Raw genomic sequence first — 23,895 nt, 5'->3', positions numbered from 1 at the left:
TCTCTGTATAGTTGTACAGTGTGCTGAACATCTCAAGGAGATGGGAGAAGGGTCTGTGGTTTGTGCACGTGATTTGGTTTAGAATGTCCAGGTGGAGTTTGGGACACCTCACCTATGGGCTCCTGGAGAAAAGTGGACAGTGAGAAATGCTCTGTGACCAACAGACCTGAGAGCTGTGTGGTTGTGCAGACAGAAGGCTGGGGATGCTGGGCGCCCACAGGCTCTGTCCCACCATCGTGGGTCAGCTCTCTTTTCAGCTCCCTTTCTCTCCCATTTCTGTGGTTTCCATCCAGAAGTGCACTTTGGCCTGACAACATGTGGTCCGTTTCCAGCAGGAGGTGTTGGAGAAAGGATTGGAGAAACAAGTTGGTTCCAATTTCCATTCAAAGATCCCTCATACAGACCCAAGCTCTCTGCTGTCTAATGAAGTGTAAAAGCTGCAAGTCCCTGTGTCAAGCTGCATAAGTGCATTGCTATGTGTGTATCAGAGCCTCTTGGCTGCTAAAGAGATGGACTAACATGCAAACAGAATGTGCAGTTATCAATCAAATGCCTTGAAGGTTTCTAAGTGGCAAGAACTGGTCTGCCTTTAGAAAAATAACTTCTGGGAGTGCAACCAGGAAAGATCAACTGATTTATTATTTTTTTTTAAAAGAACAGAGCTGTGAAGTGTTCGAATGAGTCAACAATGCAGTTAGCAACTTACATTTCTGACTCAGATCACCTCACCCCTCTTCCCTCATGCCACCTCCCATCTCTGTCTTTGGCTGTGGAGGTGCTGGTCCTGCTGTGCTGGGGGCTTTGCAAGCCTGCGGAGGGAAACAGCACCAAGTGGAGGTGAAATCGATAAAGAGAAGCAGACGGTGTGTTTATGCAATAAATCCTGGTCCCTTTTCTCTTCATCTGCTCGGCACAGCTGTGTCCAGAGGGAGCCATAACTGTGAGAAGGATACCTGCCTGCTCTGCAGCCGTGCTGCAGCGCTCTGCAGCCATGTGGGAGGAGGAGCAGCCCTGCTCTGTGCAGCAGCTCTCGGCTAGCTGCGTGTCTGCATTCACAGGGAAAGGGGCACTCTGGAAAAGTGGAAAGCCAAAACATTTTCCATTACTGAAGAAACAGGGAAAGGAATTTTTATTTTTTTTCCTTTTAAGGATCAGAAGTTTGTTCGGAACTGGGCCTCATTCATGCATTGCAAGGAGTTCCTTTGATTTCGCTGAGCTGATTTTGGAGGACACTTTTCTCTGGTGATTAGTAGCATTTGGTTAGTGTTATATTGTGAGGTGTTAAGCACAGTTATTTTCTGCGTGGTAAATACCCAGGTCAAGTATGCAAAGGGAAAAGCCACAGCACCTCCCATGAACACGAACCTCTTAGTAATGCTGCATGCTGGGGACTCTGCTTCTCTGCTCTCCCTTCCTGCCATTTTTCTGTGTCTGGGCCAACTTCTTTCAGGGCGCTCGCATCCCCCCCTTGCTCTCTGTCACTGAGATGCTGTGCCCATTTCCCTGCAGAAGCAGTGAAGCTGGGTTCCCCATGCCAGCTCATGCTCGCCCTGCTGGGGCTGTGCTCTCCTTCTAGCACACCTGAGACCAGACAGCTGAATTCACAGCTTTGCTGCACTGGGGTTTGACGTGAGGCATGGCCCTCTCCTTTCCTCTTTTTCAAGCTGTGTTTAGGAGAGCTGGATTTAGTTTTTCCTTTCTGCAGAGCTTTAAATGTTGAGGGGCTCTCCATAGTTATAAGTGCTCTCCTATCCTGTAGGCTTCAGGAAGTGTGATTTTTTAGCATAGAAATATCAGATGTTCAGAGAGACTATTGTGAGGTGTGATGTGAAACACTCAAATCTCTTTTCTTGCAGAGCACGTTATGGGTCATATTGCCCCAAACTGTTCTCATTACACCTACGTGGTAACTTGAACTATTTTCCTCACTTTGAGAAGGGACCTGGGAAAGAATTGACTCAGAAAGTAGTTCGTGGTGATGCAGTCCTTTAAGAGTTTAGAAAAGTAGGCAAAAGAAATGTCTTAAATAGAATGGTTTGTCATTTCGCAGACTCCCCGCCTGTTTTCTCCATGGTAGGGAAGATCTGCTCTTCCATGCTTCTGTGCTTTGTCTGTTCTGAGGTCTGCAAGGAAACTTGGATGTTTGTGTGAGTTATTATGTGAATAATAACTCATATTATAACTCATAATAACTATCAAATAGTTATTATGGTAGTGACTTATTATGTGAAGTAACAGAGAGACAGCAAAGGCTGTTTACAAATTGTCTTTCTAAGCACTGTTGGACTGTTGTAGTATCTGTGGTGTGTATTTCTGAGCGTCCCATCTGCATGTTCAGCATTCTGTACTCAAGACCACTTTTCAGTTCTTCATTGTCAGTTCACAGCCTGCAAGAAGAGTCAATCTTCCATCTGAATGTCTGCTTATGCAGACACTGAAGAGGCCTTTAAAATCACCTTTCTGCTATATGTTGAAAATGTGGTGTTTACTGCAGGGCAGCATCTTATTTTAATACCGTGTACATCTCAAATTGCAGAACAAATCCCATATGTAGCTCTGCTCCCTTCAGTAGAACCCTCTAATAACAGACTTCTGGTCTTTTCCTGTACGCATCAATTTTGCCTCAAAAGCCAATAAATGTTTGATGCATGCTTAATAATCTAATGAAAAAGTGATTTTCTGCTGTGTTGTATTTCTTTTCATCAGATATTTTAAAGAGGATGTAATGTTGGTACTGTTCCCAGATGCTTCACGAAAACAAATACTAATACCTAATTACTGCCTTACAAACACTTCATTCTTTGTGGTGGTAATTGAGAACAGAATATTATTAATTAGACCAGAGGCTTGGTCCCAGTTGGTGAGGTATCTGCCTTTCTGATCTCATTTTTTTCCTTTAGCACGTACATCACTGTCATTGTCATTGTTTAATTGAGACAAAATAATGCTAAAATGCATTCTTAACTGTAATTTTACCTGAGTTTCTAGGAGACGAAAGGCAGTGAATGAAGTCATCTGGTGCCTTTCTCTATGTTGTCCTGAGTCATCAGAGTAGTCTGAGGGGTTAATGTCCTAACTAATTCCAATTATTTCAAAGAGTGGCATCTGCTTTCAAACCAGAAACCATTCATGGGAAAGAAACCATTCAAAGAAGCTATTCAAAGAGCTCAGACATAGGAAAGACTGCATAGCAGCACAAATTCAATAATGGTAAGATCAAAACTATGACATTTTTGCAGTGCCAGAGAGCAGTGGAACACCCAGCAATGAGCCTGCTTGTCTGAGAACCCATGGTGGCTGGGCACCTCTAGGTATGACACGTGATACAGAGGGCTTGACGTGCAAGCATGATGCTTTCCATCCTTTTTGACATTGCTGACTGAAGCCAAAATGTTGTACTATTTGCTTTAAGAATAATGTACAATTACACATTCTGGTGGATGCGTTTATATCCTGTAGTGTGATTTTTTTTCCCCATGAAATTCAGACTGTTAAAAAAAAAAAATAATATGGAATGTAGGACTCATTAAAACCAAGCCGTTGTCAATAGAGAAATTATTGTGCTTGCACAAAATAGTAAAATGGTTCTCTGGTGCAAATGAATTCATATAGAAGCTTGGTTGCCACAAACTGAGCCTTATATATGCAAATTATCAACGATTTCTTACAAATGCTCACTGTTGTGCCATCCAGATCTGTTTGGACTCCAGATCTATTCAACATTTAGCATTCTATGATCCTTTGATTTTGCATTCTACAATTCTATATTTAGCCATTCTATTGTGAATCTGTTTCTTGACAATCTGGTAAAGTACAAGATAATAAAGAGACACAAAATGTAGCTTCTGTTCATTGGCAACGTATTTCTACATTATTATTGTCTCCACTGAATTAAAATATGTAAAAAAAAACACCATAACACCCAAAAAATAACAAAAGGCCAAACTTGCAAGGAGATTTAAATTATCAGTTAAATAATAAATTGTTAACTAGTCTCATCTGACTTTGCATAAAATCTGAATTCTTCCATTTTCAGGTGTACTCAGGTGCCTGCAGTGGTAATCAAGAGAAGAAAGCCGTGGTATTGCCCGCTTGAGAGCAGGGGGAAAAAAGGTAGGCTTTGAATTCATTAGTTGCAACTTTGGTTCTTTCTTTGGAAGACTATCTCATTATCAGTGGATGGATTCTCTCAAAATTTTAATTCCTACTTATTGTCTTCTAAACCCACAAGTAATGAAAATTATTTCTTTAATCAAAAAGAAAAAATGAGATGGTATAATACATCATGAAATAAGCCTGTAAGTGCTACACAGGAGTTATAAACTACTTTTTATGATGCATAATAATGACTTTTATTCTTGAGAGACAAGACTGACATTCTTGCAGCTGAAATGTGTGTTAGGATTATGTGGTAGAAAGCTATTTTGGTATTACAACGTAACTTACAGTGAGAAATATGATTGGTGAATTGGGATGGTAGATTTTGTTCCTGGTGATTTCTGGTTTTTGGCCTTTCCAGGTGAGACTGCCCCAAGCATGCAGGGAGCAGATAAGGGCTAGGTGAAGATAAAGATGGGAATCCTGGACCTGCTGGGCTCCTCTAAGGGTTGTGATAGGTTTCAGGATCAGTTTGTGTGTTATCTTTTTGGTTACTTGTTCATGATGTGGCAGCTGTTGGACAAGACTCCTAGCTGGTAAATGCACTTGTAGCCCAGGTAACTATGGAGCTGCACTACCCTATACTTTCTGCCACAGATTGCACTTGCGTTTTGCTCCTACATCTGCAAATGAGCAAATGGCCCAGAAGTTTCAGTGGAAATTACAACAACTCTGTAGTAGTTCTTAGAGCAGTTCGAGGCTTCTCCGCAGAGCAGATAAAACTGTATTTTCCTGCCCTAACCAGAGGGCTGGGAGCAGAAGTGGAACAGGGAATGGTGCAGGGGAGGGCTGCAGAACTGGGCCGCTGACTCACGCTCCCTGGAGAGGCTGGCAGGAGCCAGGTCGATGACTGCCCTGCAGCCTGCAGAACAGCCCGTGCTTGACCCCTGCATGTAGGGCGAGGAGAGTCTGTCCACCATTAAAGTTTCATCCCAATTGTCTGGAGAGTGACTCACAGCAGACAGCTCCTGTAGAGATGCTCATCTGTCCTTGTTTTTTAGCACCCAGCTGTAAGGCTGTTAATCTGGGTGGTTTTGTTGTGTGTGCCCAGCCTCTGACTTTTTTGCCTGTTTTCTGTTTGTCTTCAGCCCTTTCCAATTGAAGCATCTTTACTTAGTAGTATTTATCATCTTGCTGGCAGTGGCCATTTGTTAGGTGTAGGGTGCCAGATGCATGTGATGGTAGATCCTCCTGCTGCTGCAGAACGGCTTTGTAACGTAATAAATGAAAATGATTCTCTCCGTACCTCCCATCTCTGAGCACGTGAATACTGTAGCCTTGTTAAGAATGTTTCAGATATTTTCCTTTTTCTGAATGGTGTTGGTAATGCACTTCAAAGAGTGAAGTATCCCTGTGTTGGCTGTGCAGGATTTTATGCAATATTTAAGATTTTTTCTGGATCCTCTTGTTGTTCCCATGACTTGATATAGAATGGCTCACAAGGGAGACCAGGTGCAAAGTGTCCATAGAGAGCACATTGAGTTTAGGCTCTCAAACCCACAGGGAAATGTTCTGTTATCACCTGTTAGCATAAGCGGTTTCACAGCTGATGTGAAGTAACACAGGTTTGGAAGGCAGTCAGGTTCACAGATGCTACTTCTAGAAAAATGAATTGAGAAGGACCACTGAAAATGCTAAACTTGCAATGTATTTGCCTGTAACATGATTTTGAAACACAAGCAAAGAGAGTAGCAGGGTGAGCTATTAAAATTCAGCTTTACAACTGACAGAAAAGGTAGTGTGAGCTCATTTTCACAGGCGTTGGTTTCTGCTCTTTTGTTCTTGTTCTTAATATTTTGCTTAGTTAATTAAAGAGAACAGATCTAACTTGGAAATATTTGCATCACTGCATCATACTTCTATTTCCAGGGTTTATCTGCAGTAACGTTAAGATATAAGATTTTTCTTTCTTTATTATAATCTTTTTGAAGGTGACTGTTCTAGCAAATAAATGTAACGAAGGCAGCAAGGCAGCTGTGTGTTTCAGTTTTCAGATGGTGCTGGGCATGATTAGCATAGGCTGCAAGGGAGCAGACAGCATGGATTAAACAACATGCTCAAATCACTCTCAGGCTTTTCCTCAGGGCACTGTTCATTAATTCAAACAACAACAAAAAAGCCCTCGCAAGGCAACACAAAATGAAGCATCTTTCCTCAACCAGCACAGCTGCTGGCTGCCTTGCTTGCTTGCCTGGGGCTGGTTCCAGGAGTCACCTTCCCCTTCAAATCCTGCAAATGAGTCCCTTACAAAGGAGGAAAGACCTGGGAAGAAGATGACCTCAAAACCTGGGACGAACTGGAGGAAGGGGTGCTGGGTTTGTGAAAGGCAGACTGTGTTACATATACTGTTATACAATTATATTTATATGGAATCAATCTCTAATTCTGAGGCTGTGAGCTGTTTGAAAGGAGTTTGGGGATTTTGTGTCCTGGAAGAAGAGCTGAGTTTCCAGCTGTTTCCATAGAAGTTCCTTCCTGCTCTGTGGTCGAGGTGGGCTGACAGAGGCACATTGCCCTCAGATGCTGGGAGATGTAGGATTTGAATTCAATTTGTAAACAAACACCTTGAGTTGCTACAAATGGGACTTCTGAAATGCCTTTTAGCTTGTATGCTTGAATGCTAGATGACTTTTCTTTGGCTCTGGGTTTGGTGGATTCAAGGCCTGATGCTCAAGAAGACCCCCTGCATTGCTATTGGGAGCAGTTATCTTTCCACTGACCCTTGGAGCAGTGTAGGGCTATTCTCCTGTCTTAGGCAATAATCTCTGTCCCATAAGCAAGGCCTTGTTGTTGTCCTCTTGGTTTTCCTTTCACGTGTAAGGTTGGCTCTCTTGCAAATCTACCTCATTCTGAATTTGATCAGTGAACATTATCATGACCGTGTCCCTTTAACAAATGTAATGATGTATAACAAGGCCTGCAGTAAGTAATTACTTGGACTCTCTTACTAATTAATTACCTGAGGATATTTATGGTCTGTTCAGCACAGAAGAACTGGCACTGAAAAAAAAAAAAGAATGTATTCGCAGAAATGTTCCCAGTGTAAAGAGTGTTACATTAATGCTTCATTTCAAGAACTAAAGTTAATACAATTTTTTGTTGTTGTTGTTGAAATAATTGAATTCCAACCCTTCTGGTTCATAGAAGAGTCATGCATTTTCTCTAAGTAAATATTCCAAAGTCTTCTGTAATGAAATTGTAGAAGTTAGAAGCAAAATTGACATGTTTATTCTTGCATCCCCAATTTTTTTTCCATTCCTTGGTTCCTGTAGAATATGTGCTGGTTTTTGGTACTGCAGAGCAGCCTACCCCTGGGCTTTGTGCACCACACTTTTTGTACAACCCTTGTTTTAAATTCTGGCATTCTTGAAATCACTCTAACATTATCAGAAGCAAGCAGAGAACTGGAAATTCTCACTGCTTTGACATGATGCAGTGGAGTGGATGATCAGACCTTCCCAGTGGGAACTTTGACAAGTTGAAATGCAGAAGTACGTGTCTGTATGTCCTGCTATTGTAACATCCCTAGCAATTAGTTAATTGGCTGAGCAGTAGGATCTGCTCTCCTTGTCAGTGATTAGGAAAAACTATGCTTACCATTAACCAGTCTTATTTTCTAGTTTATTTACTAGGTTATATACTATATTATTATTTCTGATCGCTGTTGTCTTGACTTTGCTGAAGCCTGAAATGATGAAGGTCTGAGCATTACCCAAGAGGTGGCTTCATGAATTGCAGTGACACAAGCAAGCAGGAAAGCAGGATGGAGGGTACGGCGACAGTAGAAGGGAAGAGATGAATGATGGGGTATAACAGTCGGTGTATGTGTCCTTGCACTGAACAAGGGGCAAGGTACTGAAAAGGCTGGGGCAAGCGCTTTCTAGGGAGCTGAATCCTGGGAGCTCTTATAGGGTGCTTGGGGAGGACTGGAGCAGGGTAGCAGGGATGCTGATTAGCATGAACACTGAAGTCTGTGGCTGCTTTGGAAGTTAGTTAACAAAGCTTGTGAGGATTTTCTTGTTTCACTCCTTCCTCAGTTGCTTTATAATCCTCAAAGTGTTTTGTTTCAGTGTTTTGTTTTGCTGTGTGCGTAGTGCCATAGATCATGACTGTAATGGGTGAACTGCTGCCAGCTACCACTCTGTTAGCTCCCATATGCAGATAGCTGCTCTGAACGTGGCTGCGTGGTTAGTGGGTCGTTACGTGAGGTCATCTACGTATTCCAGAGGTTAAAGGGAAGTATTTCTGGGCCATTCAAGCTTTTGTTTGTTTGTATGCTACTTGATAAAATAGCAGCAATTAGTATCATCTTTCTGAGAAACGAGAGTGATCTTATCAAATTTTGGGAGAAGGTTAGTGCTAATGCATGTTATTTATATGGCTTTGCATTGAAGAATTTCAATTTACAGCATGAATAGTTCAATTTCTATTTAGGGTGCGGTTCCAAAGGAAGTATAATTACAATCAAGGGGTGTCACAGAGCTGGTGAAGCATTAGGTTAAGACAACATAAGAGATATTTTGTGAAAACATTTTAGGGTTAGGCCTTCCTAAATACAGAGGAAGAATAACTAAGCGAGAAAAAAACATCTACTACTCAGTTTGGGCATTTAGAATCATGGAATCATTTGAGTTAGAAAGGGGCCTTGTCCTTCCTGAGGCTATCCATACACAGCTTCCTAGCATCCCTATACTCCTCCCAGGGTACCTGGACCCTGCTTCCACAGCCAGTACATCATCTTCTTGCTCTCCAGCTTGACCAGCATGTCTTGGTTCAACTATGCTGATCTCTTGCCTTCCTTTCCTGACTTCCTACACCTCAGGTAGGAGAGCCCGACTGCTTTGCAGAAAGTTTCCTTAAAGACCAGCCAGCTCTGCTCTGTTGTCTGGTCCTTTGAGTTCTGTGTCCCAAGAGGAGTTGTTGACTAACTCCCTATAGAGCTGGAATTTGGCTTTTCTAAAACTTAGCATCCTGATTTCATTCTTTGTCTGATATCCCTCAGGAGCATGAACTCCATCACTGCACAGTTACTGCAGCCCAGGCAGCATCCAATCCTGATTTCACTAATTGGTTCACTTGCATTTATGAGGTCAAGTATTGCAAGTATTGCACCCCCCTGGTGGAGCTTTCCATTACTTGGCTCAAGGAGTTATCCTTGATGAGTTCCAGGAGCCTCCTGGGTTGCCTGCAGCTTGCTGTGCTACTTTTCTAGTGGATGTCAGAGTGGTGGAAGTTCCCCAGCAGGATGAGAGCCTGCAATTGTGACACCTCCTGTAACTGGAGGAAGCTGGCTTCATCTAGAGGCTCTGCTTGATCAGGTGGCCAGTAATAGACACCAACTGCAAGGCTCCCTTTGTTGCCTGTCTCTAGCTCTCACTCATAAGCTTTTGACTTGCTTATGACAATTCTTCTTGGATAGCTCTTCACACTCCATTCCTTTTGCAGCATGGAGGGCAATGCCTCTACCCCTCCTTTCTTGCCTCTCTTCTGAACAGCTTGTAGCCATTGTTAGGGCTATCAGTGCAGTCATGGGAATCACCCCACCAAGTTTCGCTGACAGCAGAAAACATCATGGCTTTCTATTAGCACAGTGGCTTCCAACTCCTCGTGTTTGTTTCCCAAACGTTGTGTAGAGAAACTTCAGCTGGGCAGCCAGCCTTGTTGCCTTCTTGGAGGATGACTCCTTGGTAACTCGAGTTCTCTGTGGCCTTCTCCTGTAGTATCAGTGTGCCCTGGCTCATTTTAAGATTTCAAGTGCTGCAGTGTGGCCAGCACATCTCAGGGCAGCACGCCCTACAAGTGGGCTCCTACAAGTGCTGTCCCTCTAACCTAGTTATGCTGTCTCTCACATGGTCATGGGCGGTCTCACTATCACCTTGCTCCCCCTTCAAACCTAGATAAAGCCTGCTAATGAGCCCCATTCACTCTTATAAAAGACACTTAACTTTGTTCACTTCATTTTTGAAGTAACCACCTCTGCTATATCCAGCCCATACATGAGACTATATCCATTTTTCCAAAAAGAGGTGTAATTAGTTGCACCTTTATCAGAATTTTTTTCAATCTGTCATGTTTGAGCTCTTTTTGTTAATGAGAAGATGATTCAGTACCATGTCAAAGCATACATAAATCTACTCAGTGGCAGTACATATAATTCATTTCAAGTGGATACAATTGATACTTATTTAATGTGGACAAAATTTGAAGATGCCCATTTTTCTTCACCTTTCCAGTTGGTTTTCCCTCAGCCAGTATGAATGCTTCAAGCGACCATGGTTGTCTCCCAGAAGCACCTGTCCAACCATACTTTTTAATCCACTCATTTACAGCAATCTTTGCTTGTAGGAAAATATTGAGATGCAATCAGGCAAAGCTGTCAGATTGTTCTGTGTCTGAATGCAAGATGCTGATTACTGTTGCCATTGCTAGCTGAATTACACTATTAAAGGCTTTTATGAAGTATTTGCATTGCTTGTTCATACAAATATAAAATCTTAGCAACGCCGTGGTGAAAAAGGAAACAGTGCTCATCTTGTGACACTTTTCTTCTAAGACAAGACAGCAACAATAATCTGTGGAAAACATCTATATACACAGCACATTTAATAACATCTTTTTGTTTGTTAATTGCTAAATTATTTAAACTGCATCTCTCTCTGTTGTGCACAGATTGTTGTGCACTCTCTGCACATGTTCTTTGGAATGCAGAGGTGATACGGATGGGGCAGACCTGTGCCTCTGTGGGATGTCCATGTTGTGTGCTGCTGCTGTTCTGGAGGATAGGGAGGGAAATCAGAAAACAGACTGACAGACGTGGGATAGGAAACTGCTAGAATAATAGTTGTGTTATTGCAGAAAGTTTATCCATGGGGCAGTAAGCCTTCTGTTGTGCAATGTTTTTTAGCACTGGATAAACCCACTGTACAGAGAGGTGGAAGCCTCTGTCATAGGGATTAGTGCAAATGGTGTCTGAGACAAGATGAACCAAGCAGTGGTTCAGCTTTCCTGGTGTTCTCCAGGAAACTTTCTGGCTAAGAAAATCCAGGTGTTGAAGATGTTGAGTGAGGAAGCAGTTTCAGAGATCTCTCACCACACTACGTTATGCATCAGGCAAGGAAGAAGGGTCTTGGTTTATATTCTAAAGCAAGAGCACCTCAAGCTCTCCTTGCTGTCAGCTGCAGCTGAAAGCACAAATGTAAATATAAATTCTTATGAATGCCCAGGAAGCCTTTGTGGTGGTGCTGAGACACATCTGCTTTCTTCCGCTGTTGCTTTGGTATTGCATTGTTTCTTGTGTTCCTTTGTATCAATTATGCTACTAAAACAAAAGAAAATATTCCATTGTTTTAGTAAGAGCCATTCACAACAAGCTTGGTTACGAAGCCATTTAGCAGCCAGAGCTCAGCACAGCACAGAAACACTTTGCTACAGCTTCATCCTTGGCAGCAGGGAATGCCACAGCAGTACGGCCAAGGTCATGGCAACACTTGTGAAAAGGAACTGCTTGAAATGGAGCTGTTGGGAAATGGCACAAAACCATAATCCTGGGAGTAACCTGCTGTTCTCCCTTGGCACCTTTCTAAAAAGCGTCTGTGTTACAGTAATATGCTTGAGAAAAAAAATTGCCTGCCTTGTCTTCTTGCTTTATTGCTTGCAAATGTCATTCTGCAAATTGCCGATGCATTTCTATTATTCAACAGCTATTTAATAAGATGGGATAAAGATTTTGCATTTCGGCTGTTGCTTTCAATGTAGCAGGCATTATTTGGTGCAGGTTGAAAGTTCCAGGGGACATTTGCTCTTGTCCAGCCATAATCTGAAGTTACAAGCACTTCTTCTGCACTCCAAGACAATGCCTTTGTGCTTCTCACTTTAATTTGTGCCTGTTATCAAAGCAGGACTGTCAAGAAACTGTGTTGCTGGAGAGGACAAACAGTTGTCAAGAGTAATTTAATACTTGATTATTTCTGCAAGCTGTATGACATAATGATTTATCCTATTTTTTAATACTACCTGTTTTCATTCTTACTACTTTGTATCTTTTAGCTGACATAGAAATAATTTCAACCTAGAGCCAACTTCTATACTCTAATAAGAGCTGAAAATTTGACAAAATAAATTCTACTGACCTGAAAGCAAATATAATGAGAATACAGAATGTAGCAGTTTCATTGTCAATGCAGGATAATCCTTGGTGGATGTGCATTTCCCTGTTTGATGTGTTGGAGCCATTGAACTTGCATTACGAAGGATCTGCTGCCTTCTGAAGGTCCCAGCCTAGAGCAAGAGATGCAGAGTTGGAGGTCCTGAATTCTTCTTTGGAATCTGCTATGAAAACACGATGCCTGTGCTGTGTGTGTACTTTTATCACTTGGCCTCTGTTTCCCACCCATTCTCTATTTGGTGGTAAGTAAAGCCGCATGAAATATTCTTGCAAAAAAATCTATAAAAATCACACCTATTCAAATTAGCTAAATATTCAGTAATTTCACTCTCATTGTGCCATATCAGCCCATTTTCTTCTGCCAGTTTCAATTAATCCATTGTTGAAATGGTTGACAGCATGTGACTGCCTTTGCAGCCTCCTGTCTCTTCACTTAGCACACGAGAAGCTGATGGACTGAAGACTCTTGTCAGCTTCTTCTGATGTGGTTTGCCAACAGATGGCAAACAGGTCTTTGAGGAGAAACCAGTTGTTGCTACTTTCAGCATCAACACAGGATTTCAGCACTGTCTATGAGAGGGACATAACATGATCCTGAGCCTGTTTCCAGCCTCAGACACTCTTTTATCAATTAGCAAAACTGCTGATGGATTTGACACAGCCTTGGGAATGCCTGTGTCCCACAGGATATAATCTGCTGTGCATACTGATGGTGATCCACTCTGCAGAAAGTTGAGAGATAAGAAGTCGAATGTAAGGTATAATTTTTTCTTATCACTAAGGCAGTCTTTCTTTTTTTGCTGGAAAAGGTAGAGTGCAAAGCCTAATGTTTACAGGAGGCATTACTGTGCATAGCATATAGGTAGACATTACAAATAGAAGCACACCTTGTCAAGTCTTCATCCAGGCAACATTGGCTGAGTAATATCTTGAGTTCAATGCCATGCAAGTGCTGGATGGTTACCATGTGACATGTGAGTTCTGGTATAATTAGTATATATAATTAGTAATATCAGCGTTTCACAGTATCACACAGCACTCAAGCTGCTAAATGGAGCAAGTGCCAGCAGTGGGGCTGGTCAGGGCTTAACTTCCCAAGCATGTTGGTGACTCACTTTCCTGCCACTGGCTCCAGCACATTTGCCATTCTCACTTACAGCTCCTCTCATGAGCCCCAAAATGAACACTTATGATTTGTTGAGGGAGAGACTGTTGCAGTGTGCAGTGAAGAACTGAAGGTAATCAGCTGGGATCATGCTCTTGTAGGCAGTAAGAAAGTGAGAAGAAAGCAAGGAGTTGCCCTTTTAAAATAAAAGGCTTGCAGAACGCTGAGATGAGAAGCATAGTGAAGCTTGGGTCCATGCAATATTCACTGCAAGATGGATATGTCCACATCTGCTTTGCACAATTCTGGTTTATAGCTCTCAACCCAGTCCAAATAGTAAAAACACCACAGCACATCCGGAATGATCATCCTGGTTGCAAAGGCACTGGAAGTGATCCCGTTAGTGCTTAGGCTCATGTTTTAAAATGGATTTAGAGCCTCAGTTTGTTTGCTTTTTCTCTCTTGCTCTTAAAAACTGCATGTGGCTGACAGCAACAGTTCTGGTCTTTATCATCCTCATCTTCAGTGCATATATGTTCACCAGTCATTCATTTCTGGTCACATTCCTATAGCTCTTCTGCAGCCTCTGGTAGGAAGCATGCTTTGGTATTTTGGCCATTTTCATTCTCCTGTTCACCATATGCTGTGGCAGATTTATGAAGGATTACATCTGCATAATCACCAACCTGCTTTATTTCATCAGCTGTTCCAGTTGGCAGCACCAGGTGCTTTCCTCAGTCTTTCTGCTTTCTCCCTTTTAGTTTTGTTCACTGCCCACAAAACAAATGGTCCTCCTATGGCCACCTAAATGGCTGCCATTTTCTTATTACCATATGGCTCAGCCCTCAGCAGCTCATGCGACGTGCAGAAATTGCCTCGCCAACAAGCCTTGCTGCTGGTTATTTCTGACAGACCAGGGCTGTTGGTGCTGCTTGGGGATATTGTTTGTGCAACTTCTGATGCGATCAAGGGATCTCGCCATCGTGTCCTTCTCTGAGACTTCTGCATGTGTTTTGTCTCTGCATAAATAGTCATTTTATCAATTCATAAATATGTCTTCCCCTTAGTGAAATGAGATGGGACTTGCTGAGGAGTGAGGAAAAACTGAGTTTATTTCTGAAATTGACATTGGTCAACAAAATAAAATGTGTTCACTTGACAGCCTGTCAAGTCCCTTACTAGAAGGAACGCGCAGGCAGTGCCTCTATTAGTGACTTAGTTCCACCTGAGTTTATTTCACAGACCTTGTTGTGTTTCAGGACTGTTTTTGTGTTTTTTCCTTTGTTTGGAACAGGAGGTCTCTGGGAGCCATCTGGGGCCTACTGTGTTATTTACCATAGAGATAATAATACAGTGATACATTTTAAACTGCTTTTTAATGTGTTTTCTGGCAAATTGTCTGTTGCTGTGCTAGGTGTGAAATCATCTTCAGGGGGACAAGCGGTATTGGCATTTGTGCAGGCTTGTTGATTCTAACTAACATTTGCATTAGATTAGAACGGTAAATGCTGTCTTCAGTGCAGAAACATTTTGCATGTTCTCAATGATATTTTAAAATGGGGTATTGCTAGTTTGAATATGAGTCAGCTGAAATTACAGAAAACGTTTCCTTTAAAATACCATCTGAATAGAAACAGCTGTCATATCACACAGAACCTGAAACAAAGCATAGCACGAAACTTGTGTGGCATGTAATAACCCTAGTATTAGAATCTGTAATGTTTTAATTTCTTCCTTGGGATATCTTTTGTGCTCTTGGAATAGTACATTTGCATGTGAATGGAAAAAGCTAAATTATATTCCTAGGTTCAAGGAAAGAAGCTAATTCTAACACTATTGATAGAGGAACTTCTTCATTTTATTTCTAACATCATCGTATCAGGCTAAAACTCTTCTTATTGCCATCAGCGTGTTTGTCAGGTGAAGTTCTGAGATCATCTAAATATTTTATGAGGTTCAATGAACAGTGAAAATAATCTTGCTAAGACCTGTCTCGCTAGTAGATTAATCAGTACTACAGTTTCTCTTTTTATTGGAAGTCATTAGTATTCAACTTAGCTTATACTCATCTTTCTGTTTACCTGTGAAAGCAGTGAACAAAGCAGTTCCATGTAGTTCCATGTCCAGGGATGGGCAGTGGAGCTGTGAGGGCTCTGGGGCACAAGTGTGATGGGGAGCGGCTGAGGGAGCTGGGATGGGTCAGTCTGGAGCAGAGGAGGCTCAGGGGAGATCTTAAAGCACAGCTCCCCGAATGGAGGCTGTGGTGAGGTGGGGGTCGGCCTCTGCTCTCTGTAATTAGTGATAGGATGAGAGGTAGTGGCCTCCAGGTTCTCCAGAGGAGGTTCACATTGGATATTAGGAAAAATTACTTCTCCGAAAGAGTGGTCAGATGGAATCAGATGGAATGGGTGCCTGAGGGAGGTGGGTGAGTCACCAACCCTGCAGGAGGAGTTCAAGGAACAGTTTAGGTGTTGTACTAAGGGACAAGGCTCAGTGGGGAGGTATTGGTGATAGGTGGACCGTGGGACTGGATGGTCTTGGAGGTCTTTTCCAACCTTGGTGATTCTATGTGTATCAGTTCATTTTAATTTAGGGAAAATGCCATGGTCATTTTCACAAGACGTTTATTTGTGTATGTGTGTCTATATGTGTGTAGGTATCCATCCTCTGATCCAAACCTAAATACACATATATGTGTACATTTATATGCCTGTGTGCATGTATTGAGTTCTGTGAAGGAAACAAATGGGTGGAAAAGCCAGAAATGATATCCTGTATTGGTCCATTTTGATGCTATAGAATAATATGAAATATCATTTTTGGAAGGGCCATCAAAATGAAATCTTGAGTGTGTTTGAAATCAAAATGATCTGGAGGCATAGCAAACACAAGGCGTTTTATTTATTGCAAAGAAGTTTCACAAAGAGGGAAGATAAGAGTGACTGGGTAAACAAGTAGCTTTTAGATAGCAGATAAACCTGTAAAATGAAATCAGTTGACTGATGGACAGAAAATATTACAAGTCTGTTCCCTGAGCTGTATTATCCATTTCACGGATGCTGAAGCAGCAGGCCGACTTCTTCACCTCTCCTGCTGGCAGTGTAAAATGGCAGCTACTGTATTTAGTTAAATTGTCACTTCAATGATTAATGATTTCTAGAGACAGCACAGAAATACGATCAGCATGCCGAAACCTAATGGTTAAAAAGAAAAGAGTGGAATGTTCAGAGCACTCTTTCTTCATAATACGTAGGGCTGGCACGAGATGTAGATGAAGAGGATCGTAATCTTCTCCTACCACTGCTGGAGGCTTCATTTTGTTCAAAATTGGCTGAGTCTGGGTCTTAAAAATATGCAAATAATATTTTAGGTGGAACTTATTATTATATACATTTTTAACTTCTGTGTAGCAAGGATTTCCAAATTCAAAACTGAGAGTAAGGCAAAACACTAAGAAAGGTGGAATGCAGATTGGCTCTTGCTCATTACTGTATGCTCACTGTCATTAAATACACTCAGAAAAATACGCTTTGAAGCCTGTATAGATCTTTCAGCATAAAAGCAATTGGGCTTTACTGAGGTTTATTAAGCAGTCGGGGTGAACCACATGCTTCTGAGCTTGGCATGCAAATTAAAGACCTCAGTTTGGGATTAAATAGTTCTGGGAAATAATATGGAAATGTATTAAGAATTTTCCTTGTTCTTCAATTACTGCATTGTACCTGCATAGTAGAGGGGATTATTATCATCTGGTAACCTGGTGCAATGCTTTAATTAAGAGCTACAGTCAATACAAAGAAAAAAGGATGTATCAGAGACGAAGGGGAGCCTTTCAGACTGACTGTTATGTTTCTGATGGCCTAAGTGCCAGAGTTGGTTCTGGAAGAAGTTTAATTCCCCTTTCCCTCTAGGTATTCTTTTAAATAAAGAAAATATTGTAGCAGGAGTTGCGTTAAGACCAATGAAAGCTCCCCAGGTAATTTTTATTGCAAGTCTCAGATTTTGCACAAGATTTTGTGCTGTATAACACATATATAATGTGCTATGGAGCCTTTGCAGTAGCTTTAAGGTGCCTTGTTTGTCAGCAGCTATCTGAAATAGAGGAAGAAAGATACCCATGTGGAGATGCATAATATGCATAACACAGGGACTGAGAGTGCTCTCGGCATGGAATAGGATTCAATTAATGTCGTGTTAAAAATCTGGGAATGTTTCCAGATACAGGGATCCTCATTCATTCAACAACGAGGTAGAAAGGAGTGCAAAAAACCACCAGACAGGTATAGGGTAATTTAACTCCATGGAGGCAGGGCAATGGTAGTGCAAGCACCAGTTCATCTTTACTCAGTGACTGATAGCACAGCTGTTCCTGAAAGACATGGGAATCAGTTCTGCTGTGCCTAATAAAAGTAGGGCACAAAAATGTTGGAGCTCCGTTGCAGTATCTTGGGGTTCCTATCAAATTGCTAGCATTGCTTGAATGCCCATTTCCATGACTGCACCTTACCACTTGCCTTTCATCGTGTGAGGATCTCAGCCCTAAAATCAAGTGATGTCTGCCTTGTTTTTTTTTCCTTGGTCAAGGATCTCAGTAATTTTCATACTGAGTATTTCTGGCAACTTCTTAACCAGTTAAAACTCCCCTTCTGCGTCTATTGATGTCCTCTTGTGTCCTAGCACTCCACTGCACAAACACTAGAGATCTAGGAGATTTCACAGGTTTTATATTACTTCTAACGTTCTAGAACTGCCTAGAGGTTTGATTTTTATTTTAAATATTCTTCCTAGGTCACGGCCTCTCTCCTGATAGTACCAGCCCAAGGACGTTACTTGCTTTTGAGTTATAACAACTTGGATTTCAAAGTGCTTCTCACGCTGTTGCTGCTCTTGCTGTCGTTACAGAAAGGATAGTTTGTGTCTAAAATGAAATCTGGAATTTTGCAATATCCAGGGAAATGTGAATTTCCTTTTGGTTTAATATTTATTTTAAATTAATTTCAAGACCACAGAATGATTACTGGGCCAGATCTACAGGGAAGTAACCATGTTTGTTGATTAAAGAGTTGCTGTTTGATCAAAAATATTCGTAACAATTATGATCAAGATAGCAGCTTTAATTCCTCAAATACCTCGTAGGCAGCAGGATCTTTGAGCCTGTGGCAAAAATATACACTGCACAAAGAATTGTTTTATCTTCTCTGACTTCCTATTGCCTCAGGGATATGATGCAGCAGTTGTTTTAACTGAGTATGAGTTACACATTGCTATGCTGTAGAGAGTTTTATTTGGAATGTTCCCAGGATGTGTGTTGATGGTATTTTTTCATTTGTATGAAAAGCTTCAGTACTATGAGAAACACATTGATCTTGCCTCAGCTGTCACTTGGGAAGAGAGCATCCCGTTCCCTATTTTTGTGGCATCTCTCTTAGCTGACAAGATATCTGCATCTATTGTACTCTTTTCTTGTTCTCCTTTCACTCTGACTGGCATGTCAATATGTGCAGGTGCTAATCTATACACTTAGGGACAATACATTAATGAAAGAAGACTCGTCTATGTACCCTAACAAAAATATCTTCAGTTCACAGTGCCCCTTTTCACTGATGTAACAGTTTACTTAATCTAAAAAAATTTCAAACTGCGGAGAAAGCTTCTCAAGAGTGGGGAGATTAGTCACAGAAATCTGCTTTGTCCTTCATTTAAACAATATTTTAAATAGCCAAAAGTAGTATTAAATGTCTCACACTGAGATTTTAGCAAAAAGATATTAAATAGTATGTAGAACTGAGCAGGAATCTATACTGAAGTGGCATTCTCTAAGGGGATGCTATTTTATCCTGCCACATCCTATTGTTACACAAAGATATTGTATACTTGATGAAGGATGTTCTTTCCATGGATGCCGTGATTCAGGCTTATATTAAAGGAGAGAATAGGAAAAAATGTATCAACAAAGAGGTATTTTCTCATGCTCAGACAGATCCTGAATTTATAATTCTCTAGTGTAATAATGGCTGTCGTTCAGATTTGTGCTGAACAGCCATGAGATGGACATGTGGAGTGTGTCCAGTGCCGTCAGAAACACACTGAAAAACAGGACTAAATGCTTAGTGGATCACCACTTCATGTATCTGGAAGGAGTAGCTTCAGGATTTATGGATGATGTATGGAGAAGGATGATGGATGGAGAAGTAAAAAGCAAGTACAGCCACTTGCAGGTGATGAGAATTTCATAGTTTAGAAACATGCACTTGAACAAATGATGACTAACAAATGTTAGCCATGGGTATTCATGCATCCAAAAATTATTATGACGTTCATAGTGAATAATCTAGCCTAAAATAATTCTGTACTTTATCAAAAACATCTGTGTTTTCATTTCTGAAAATCTGAGAGCACCTTACCTTGATTCTTATATTTCAGGTTCTCATTTTTATTTCCATGTGATTCAGACACTTCTGCTCAAGGGGCTAAAGCAGCCAAACTAGGAACCTTTCAGTGCAGACTGATATTTTATAGTCACTGCTAGTGTCCCTTCACTGACCTCAACAGCAGTCATGCAGGCACGCATTCTATTCAGGTGACAAGTGCTGTAAGTCACCCACTGTGTGAATTAATTCAGCTTCAATAAGCAGAAACTGCTAAATGGTGTCCAATTATGGGCAGAAGTTATATGAAGATTTTCCCCTAAAGATGAATCTAACAAGTAAGCTGGTCAATTTTAAGGAATGATACCTGGTGGACCGCATAAGGTTTTGTATTTGCAAAATCAACTGTCATGATCTGATTTTCACATCAGACAAAGGCAAAATATAGTGAACATGTTTCAAAAACTGTTGCCATGCAGTAGGTTTACGAAATATATTGTTAGCTTTATACTTGGTGCTGTATTGATTTGTTACTTGCGCACCCGATAAATCAGTCTTTTTCTATAGAAAAGACTTCAAAGAACAGTTCTTAGTATAATATTACGATGCGGTAGAAATGGCTGATGTAAGTCTGTCATTTTGTATGGATTAGAAACATGTAACTTCTCATCTCGTCTCCAGTTCCACTGCAATGGGTTTTGTAGCTCTAGGAAGTTCCAGTTGTGTGCGTTACTGATTTTAGTTACTAAAATCCTTGTTACCACCTTTTCCTGTGAGACATAGTTAGATGCGTGCATGTTTATAATGGATGCCATTAGAGAGTACTGTTTAACACAGTGCACATTCTAAAGGTTGGATCAGTGCTCTCCATTGGTGTCAACACACACCAGAACAGTTTCTTAGAAATGAGAAATAGGACAGGGTGATCCTGGCTCTTGTTTGAAATGAAATGGGCTGCTGCCTTTGTTGACCTACCTGAAGTTTTCTTTGTCTTTTCTTTCTTAGCTCATTGACTCATTTCCTTTTTATTTACTTGCTCCTGAACTCTGATTTTTTTTTTCCCCAGTGCTTCACATATTAACCACTTCTCTCCTGTTTCCCAAAAGGGAATATACAGGGTCTATACAGGGAACTGTACAAAGAGATGGGGGTTTAGAGCACCTTAGAGATGGGTATTTATCAGCCGACTGTGATTTCACTACATACCAAACCTGAAAAAACTTGCACAGCAAGCTGTCCCAAAGAATACTCAGGATGATATTTCTTAATAGAAGAACATAGATAGCGAGGTGGAGAAATTTATGGTTCAAGCCAATAAGTGTTTTCTTTTGTGCTTGTTATTGTACTCTAGGATTAGTAACTCTATAGGTCTTCAGTAAAATACTGGAAAGGAATATGCTGTGCAGATTAAGGCTGTTCTGTAAAAAACCACCATTACAAACTTGGAGTCACAGAACTCTTTGTTTAAATGGATAGTTAGCTAAGAAGACATGAGCCCTAAGTAAATAGTGTTGTTTCTTCAGCTTACCACAGATTCATGCTAGTCCTAACACGGTAGATGTAAAACTCTGTAATATGACTATGGCTTGGGACAGAGGCTGTTTCCCAAGAGGTTGCTGCACCACCTTTGCCACAATGCAGAATTTCCCCTCAAGGGCGTTTTCACTTCATTTCTGTTGATTGAAAGTTTGAGACCCACTAAATTCATCCAAGGACAGAGCTTATTCAGTTGTCCAGCTACCAAATGTATTTGTCATCTCTTTTGTTTTCTTTTCTTTTAACTTGTCTAAGACTTTTTGAATGATAAATGGCTGCTCTAATTAGCTATTCAACATAGGTAAGAATGAGCAGCTTCTGAAATTCTTTAATGCCTATACTTTTAGGATGAATGTGATTTATGTACCATAGAATGGTTACTAAAATGACTCCTATTTCACGAGAAAGGAAATGTTCTTTTTACTTCAATTGAAAAACATTTTTTTCTGTGTTTTGCAAAATGTAACTAATTTCTTTTACACTTTCATTGATTGGATTTTGCAATTCAAAACATCTTTTACCCGTACACTTGTACATATTAAAGAGAAACAATTCATCTGAAATGAGATGCTTCACACTCAATTATATCTAAATTTCTCATCTACAACTCTTGATTTCAATCTTGGGTGTCTGTGCAGCTATTGAGGCTGAAACAATGCAGAAAGGAAATGCTGTTATTTTCAATTTGTAGCAATTATACTCCGAGCAAAGCAGATGTGGTGTTTTTCAGTTTCTGCACATGGAAAATGGCAGGCAACATGTGGAAAGGTTGGCTGATTTCTATTAGAGAGAATCCCAGAATCATAAGGGTTAGAAGGGACCACTGGAGATCATTTACTTCAATGCCCCCCTGCTAAAGCAAGTCCCCTAGAGTAGGCTGCATAGCAAAGTGTGAGCAAAAAACCTGCTGTGAGCACTTGGTAAAAAAGCAAGACTAACATATAGATTGCCACCAATTTGTATTGCATCTAAACCACAGCAGGCAAAAAAACGTTCCTCTAAGTTTCAGAAAGTGCAAACAATTCACAGATGGATTATTGGGGATATAGTAACCAGGTCCTCCTGACTGCACAAAAGTCTGAAGACAAACAGTGCTCTAAGATGCAGTAAAGTCCTTCATGCCTGGGATATGGATATGACTGAAGCATCACCAAAACTAGGGCATGAATCTGTGCTCATGGTGAGACAAAGTGAAAAGAGCTTTCTTGAATCGGGCTGTAAGTAGGTGCCTACATTTTGCCCTGTTGTAATACAAGCATGCTGAACTTGTGGCAATATGTATATGGATCTCTTGAGGTAGATTAGCAAGATATTGGGAATGTTAATGCAGATTGAATGCACCTACTCCCAGCATATGCCTGGCATGCCAAGGAAGCATAAAACATCATGCTGTGATTGAGTTAATAAAGATCCTGGAATTGTGTGTCCACTCAAATCCTCCCTAGCATTGAATAGTTGTATTTTGGAGCTGAAACACAGAATAATGTGGGGGAAGTGTACGTTTGGCTGAATTGGACGTTGTGTAGCCAAAACCCAAACCACTGTTGCAATAAGAAGTGTAGATTTTCATCCTACTAGAACTTCTCATGGAATGCACCCATCCTGCACATCTCCTAGAATCAGGTCTTTTCTATTCCCAGCTCTTCTTGGGATGGCTAATGGAGGCTTGCAGCAGTTTGTGAACAACGCTGCTAGCCTGAACTTCTGAGATGAGTGCTTTTCTTCAGATCTCAGATTTGTTCTATTTGGCTGGTAAGCATGAGGAAATTGTACAAGCACAGATCTGTTAACAGAATACCTTGTTATGGTTTAGAACAGCAGTGCCCCTGAAGGAGGGTTTTTAAAAGTGTCCAAAAACTTAATTTGTGTTTACCTTGATGGGAACTTAAAAGATGAAAGTATGATAGACATGACCTAAAAACTGAATGGGCCTGATTTTACACCAATTGTAATGCAACTGTTCCACTTTCAGTGTTATTATTATAACTGTTTTTCTAGTAATAACTTGGAGGACTCAGTAAAGTTCTGGATCCTGTATTTTTTTGTTTTTTTTTTTCCCCCAAGATGTAACAAGAACATTATCTTGTCAAAATACGTTTTTTTTTAATGTGGTATGTGTAAGTGAGCTTGGAGCAGGGTATAGGAACTGTGACCTTCTGCACTTAGTGCTGTCACCCTGCAGAGCTCCGCTCCATGCGGATCTCTCTGAGAAAATTCCTGGACTATGAAATAGAACAGCTTTAAGGGAAGAAATAGAAGGCAAATGTCATCATTATATGTTTTGGCCTCACAATGGGAAGGTGTGCTTGCAAAATAAAACTGATGGGGAGGTTATTCAGAGCAAAAGAGAAAGGCAAAAAGACAAGACTACCTGCATGTTTCAGGACTTCTTTAGGGTTCCACCTTACAATTAGGGTTCTTCCTGGAAGGAATGTTTATCTGAGTCAGCATCAGGAGAGGATGAAACTGGACCCAATTCACCATCTCCTGGATGAATGCTCTGACTTTTTTGCTCCTGGGGAGGGAAGAGGAGGCTCTGACCTTCCCTGCCTCCTTTTGGGAGG

At 41.0% G+C, this 23,895-nt stretch overlaps 1 long non-coding RNA gene across 1 annotated transcript in view; it reads left to right on the top strand.

Moving 5' to 3' along the window:
* The first annotated feature begins 12,378 nt into the window (after nucleotides 1-12,378).
* Nucleotides 12,379-23,895, top strand: part of LOC125699656 (uncharacterized) — a 41,124-nt gene continuing 29,607 nt past the window's right edge. The window contains exon 1 of the long non-coding RNA XR_007379647.1: nucleotides 12,379-12,564. This is a non-coding gene — a long non-coding RNA (uncharacterized LOC125699656). The remainder of the gene's footprint in view (nucleotides 12,565-23,895) is intronic.

Source organism: Lagopus muta, chromosome 13, assembly GCF_023343835.1.
Source record: "Lagopus muta isolate bLagMut1 chromosome 13, bLagMut1 primary, whole genome shotgun sequence".
NCBI classification, from domain to species: Eukaryota; Metazoa; Chordata; class Aves; order Galliformes; family Phasianidae; genus Lagopus; species Lagopus muta.
Note: the sequence above shows the minus strand (reverse complement) of the source record. Positions and strands in the feature narration are given on the sequence as shown.